Genomic DNA, 6,000 nt, shown 5'->3' with positions numbered 1-6,000 from the left:
CATCTTCCCTAATCCTCCTCCATACTTTAGTTTCTGTCTCAAGTAACTACACCATTAGTACACTCGTAGAAAAGGTTCTATCTAGAACCTAAAAGGGTTCTCCGGCTGTCCCTATAGGAGAACCCTTTTAAGAACCCTTTTTTGTTCTGGGTTGAACCCTTTTGAGTTCCATGTAGAACCCTTTCCACCAAAAAGGGTTATCCTATAGGGACAGCCAAAGAACCCTTTTGGAACCCTTTTAGGTATCATATGTCTTGGAGGTGCTCACAAATACGTAAAGTATATTCCGTATGKCTCTGAGACCAGGCTGAGGAGGGAGTGGATTCACACACCACCACCACCACCCTCCTTCAACTCAACTCAACTCCACCACCATCATCACCCCTCTCTACATTAATGGAATGGCCCGGTTCCACTCGCTGTGTAATTGTGTTGTCAGTGTTTGTCCTACATTACTGTGTTGCAATGCATTCAAAGGCATATTTCCGCATGTTTATGGTCAACAGTGTTACTATGGGAAAAATAAATGTGGAAGTGTCTTTTTGTGTAACATAAAGGTAGTGTCAGCTGATACAGCTGTGAAGCTTGTGCAATACAGTTTTCAAATGTGTTTTCAATTTGGAAAATGCATTGCCTGACTAACTCAGTAGCAAAACAACATCCCACGCTGAGTTCACTTTGGCTAAGTACAGCCATTTTTGAARATGAAAGACAAACTAACTAAAGTCATGGCTCCTGGTCTCGTCTGTAGCCCTTGGTTTACAATGTCGGGTTTCTTCAATCCAAGAGAGGTGGAAACAATTATGTTGCACAACAGTAAACACAAACACTGACTCCACTAATTGTACATGTTCTCATGTAGGAATTGGAGTTCAGACAGAGTACATGATTTATAATAAGACAACAGGGACGTTATCCAAGACACAGAGAAGTGACTTTTTGGTCCCATCCCAACCTCTCTGGCTTGCTCCACCACCTGTATCTTTGTACAGTAGAAAATGTTGTCCTCTATGGCTGAGCTCCTTGGAACAATATCCCTATCCACAGCTGTGATAAGATCTTTATGAAGTGGAGCAGTGGCATCCCCCCTGTTTGTCTTGTGATGATAGCTGTCCTGGACTCAATGCTTCTRGTGAAGTGCCTTGTTGACCTGCTCTGTCAAATACTGCTTCATTCTAACACAGACAGACAACAATAAAGATCAAATTGAATGCTCTTTATTCCAGGTGCTTCTGGTGGCTTTGCATGTCACATTATGTATTTAGAGTTATAGCGATAGACAAGCACATATTCCCTATATTCACAGTCTCTTGTGAGCTTTGGCTAAAGGGAGAGTGTATGTACCTCAAAAATGATCTTATTCATCAATGTTGGGAAAATGACTGATTGAATATCACAAGAGCTTTCCCACTTAATTTCAACAACAAAAAATGTCAACGTGATGGTGTTGAATCAACGTGGAAAACGGATAGAATTTTCCAAAAGTCATCAACCTAAGGGAATTTTGTATTTTTTTTCACCCAAATGTTCACCTAAATCCAATGACATAGTGAAATGTTTTGTTGATTTCTTGTTCAATTCACGTTAGTTGGCAACTCAACCAAATGTACATCAAAACTAGACGTTGAACTGACGTCTGTGCCCAGTGGGATCTGTCTGTTGAACTGACGTCTGTGCCCAGTGGGATCTGTCTGTTGAACTGACGTCTGTGCCCAGTGGGATCTGTCTGTTGAACTGACGTCTGTGACTAGAGGGATCTGTCTGTTGAACTGACGTCTGTGACTAGTGGGATCTGTCTGTTGAACTGACGTCTGTGCCTAGTGGGATCTGTCTGTTGAACTGACGTCTGTGCCCAGTGGGATCTGTCTTTTATTTTATTTATTTAATCTTTATTTAACTAGGCAAGTCAGTTAAGAACAAATTCTTATTTACAATGACGGCCTACCAGAAGGCAAAAGGCCTCCTGCGGGGACGGGGGCTGGGATTAAACATTTTAAATTAAATTAAAATAAAATATAGGACAAAACACACATCACGACAAGAGAGACACCACAACACCTAAGACAACAACATAGCATGACAGCAACACATGAAAACACAGCATGGTAGCAACACAACATGACAACAACATGGTAGCAAAACAACATGGCACAACATGGCAGCAGCACAACATGGTAGCAGCACAACAACTAACGTCTGTGCTCAGTGCGATCTGTCTGTTGAACTGACGTCTGTGCCTAGTGGGATCTGTCAATAGTATTATTTATCCTCTTCACAGAGTTAAAAAATKTGGTCAATTTGGAGTTATGAACTCCTGCTGTACCCCTATATGTACAGACWTTTTGAAAACATGTTGTACAACCAGCAGTCTTTGTGATTCTACAGGCCAAACTTTATTCAAAACCACTTAAACTTTATACTAAACATCATGTTTTAATCTGAAGGTACTGTATGTGCTTCAGGCCTCTGTTCTAACTGAACCTTTCCTTCGGGACAACTCTCACCACAGTGACTCAAAAAGTGTTTCAAGCCAGTGATTTCCAGTCAATATAAAAACAATGCATAAACATTCTAATTATTATCTTTGCAGGAGATGACAATAAAAATTYATTGCGGGCTGACATTTCAGATCCATGTGCCAGTAGTCTTGTGTTTTCTCTGATTCTAGGGAAGACAGACATAATAAAACATCATTTCTGGTCATCTCAGGGAAATGAATCCCAGTTCCGTTGGTAAGAGGATTACATTATAGTAAAGGTAATTATTGGCTTAGCCTCTGGCAATACAAGACTATCTACCCACGAGAATCCCTCCATCATTCCATCATTTCTCAGAGAGCAAGATTTATAAATGTAAATTTCCCTAACAAGTGCCTGTGGGATGACATCCTGTAATCTTTTCTGTAAGCCCCTCATTGTCAGCTTCCAAATATGAATGTAGAGAAGTTTGATGACGAAGGTATCTAAATATCCCTTACATCAGATCAGACGTGCTCCACAAGTGTGTCATGAAGAAATATGCACATTGAGTGGGACAGTCGCATATAAAGTACGTCATWGTATTTTTATCTGAAATGGGGGACAAAAGGACTCTGTTTGACTTAGCTTTGTTTCATATCCAAACTCAATCAAACTGGTGATTTMTGTACATGAAGGGCATGAACAGTGAGAGTCACAAACTAAGAATTGAGTGCAACAATGTACTCAAAAAATATGGTTACCATCATTTTCTCCTTTCTCTCACAGAAAGAGATTCTACTCAGTTGACTCATTTGATGACATCTCTGCTATCTGTGTCTGATTAATGGCAGGATGGAGATGGAGTCTGACTGTAAGTCGCTCTGGATAAGAGTGTCTGCTAAATGACTAAAATGTCAATGTAAAGACAGAGAATCAGTCGCCCGCTCTGAAAAGTAAAATAGCCTGTTTCTCCTGGCTTGTGCAACAGTTGTGACGCTGTCCAGTCTGAGACTGCAGCATGCTGATGTTGGTGCAGTTACTCCAACAGGCATCTGCTTTCYACCGTGCCTGCCATTCCAAGTAGGGTTCCCCAAGCCAGCAGATAATGTGTGCACAAAGAAGCCATTATGACCGATGAAAAAATACCCTACCCACTGAGTGCCGGCTTGTCTCAGACCTTGTGTCTCATTCACAAATAGTTTCCGCAGCAGCAGGTCAATAGCAGTTGCTTGGATGCTGGGTTGGTCACCGAGACCTTGCCAAGGTTGAGCTTAAATCAATGAGGAAGGTGCCTGCTTTTTATGCCTGAGACAAAATCTGCACCCCGAGCAGTATTTGTTTGTTTTAAGACAATATTATTGCAGGTATTTAAATTCAGGTCCTTGCTCTTGGTCTGCTGAAGGTTCTAGAGTTCGGAAGGTGTAAGCTGACATTCTATATAATTCTATTGATAAAGGATCAGAACAACTGCAGGTTAGGAATGACTTTTCTACAACCTTTTGTAGGGATTTGGGCTGATTACATTGTTGTTTGTGATAAATAACACAGCTTTATTAATTTAGCAATGCAACAGCAGGAAACTCAAGAACCAAATTCATACCGACTAATAGTATTCTGTTTTGTTGTTGGCCAAAGATAGGAAGGTCCACATGAAAAAGAAGGTATGTTGAGACTGTTGACTGTTTGTGATTGCAGGGCTTACAGTGAACGTGTATAGTGACTGGACAGATGGCCTAAGCTATTAGTAAAGTCAAAGAAATCTAAACCTTGCAGGGAGAATCCGGTGACCAAATATCCAGGTGATAGTGTCTCTGACGCCTGCCACATATAGTTTAAGGTTAAAGTAGATGGAGATAGGTGACAGACATTAAAAATGCAAAAGGTTCATGAATATCCAATGGCAATAAGCTGAATGCAAAGGCCTGGGTTTCTCCTTAAAAATGGCCTGAGGATCTCCTTAGAATGCCCTGAGCATCTCATTAGAATGCCCTGAGCATCTCCTTGGAATGGCCTGAGCATCTCCTAAGAATGGCCTGAAGATATCCTTAGAATGGCCTGAAGATCTCTTTAGAATGCCCTGAGCATCTCCTTAGAATGGATTGAGGATCTCCTTAGAATGGCCTGAAGATCTCTTTAGAAGGCTCTGAGCATCTCCTTAGAATGGATTGAGGATCTCCTTAGAATGGCCTGAACTTCTCCTTTAAGATGTACTTCCTGACGGATGTAAGTAGTGAGACATCTCCGGGATATCCCTTTACATGTCACTGTAACAATTAAACACTTTGCAGATAGCTGTCTTGAGCCCGGCTTTAGCTCAATGAGCCATGTCGTATTCACAGTAAACAGTATGCACAGTGCACAACCTGCCACTACCCACCAATAACACACAAATCCTGATGACTCAGCACTCTGTGCGGAGAGACGTATCTGTGCAAACACTTTTGAGACAGTTGTTAAAACAGGGATTTGTGTGGATGTACATATTCTGTCTCAGGTGGGGCCTTTGATCAACTTGAAGGTAGCACTTACTACCTCCAGGCCTGCTGTTCTTACAAATACTTCAGATTGGCTGGATTAAAGCGCTCCAATTTCTCTGTCAAGGTCACAGAGGACATACTACGCAGACCAGCTGAAACTATTGTTTTAGGTTAAGCCAGTAAGAGATGTGATTATACTACACTTATGTTGTCAGACATGGGACTGCCTAAATGCTAATAGGTGGAATTTGGTGAATTATGTGAAACACTGGATCTTAATCACATAACATGATGTTGTAAACATACCAGTTCCAGTTCCAATATCAATCAGTTGATATCTCTTCACAAATACTCTTCCCTATTTATCTAGGAAGCCTCATCATGTTAAAGCAAATCGTTTCTCAGTATTATTGATCAATTTTCGTATTCTGACAATKAATCATCCCTCAGACACATTGACACAGCTGCTCTTTTAACAGTTTATTATTTGATGAACACCCAATATAAGTGATTCRCCCGATGAAATAATAGCTCCAAAATTACTCTGCTCTAAATTGTTAAAAAACATACTCTGTGCCAGAGAAGATAGAGACAGATAGACTACACATGGGGCTTATTGAGTGAGGGGAGTGATAGCTAGATGTTGTTTGGACAGGGGTGCAGAAATCCTAGTGCAGACTGAGGTTGCGTCCCAAATGAAACCCTATTCCTTATTTGGTGCTCTACCTTTGACCAGAGCTCTATGGGGTGTCATTTGAGACAGCCTGAAAGCATCAGTGGTGTGGAGATAATGGTGGGAGGCATTGGGCCTTGTGGGGCTAATCAGCTTATTTTACTGCTGTTTATTTACATTGTGGTGGGATAATGTTCTGGTTCTTGCCTAGCAACCTCAGTGACAGCTAAAACCTGCAGGGCTTTATTTTCCCACAATCCACCCCCACTAATCTCATGCAATGTGGATTATTGTTGGGCTGCACTCCAGTTTAGCATTCTCCCACAGAGAATCAGACACCCTGCCTCCATTCCCCCAGTCCTTCTATCCCATTGGCCAGGAGTGGTCGTCT

Source organism: Salvelinus sp. IW2-2015, linkage group LG8 (assembly GCF_002910315.2).
Source record: "Salvelinus sp. IW2-2015 linkage group LG8, ASM291031v2, whole genome shotgun sequence".
Taxonomy (NCBI): domain Eukaryota; kingdom Metazoa; phylum Chordata; class Actinopteri; order Salmoniformes; family Salmonidae; genus Salvelinus; species Salvelinus sp. IW2-2015.
Note: the sequence above shows the minus strand (reverse complement) of the source record.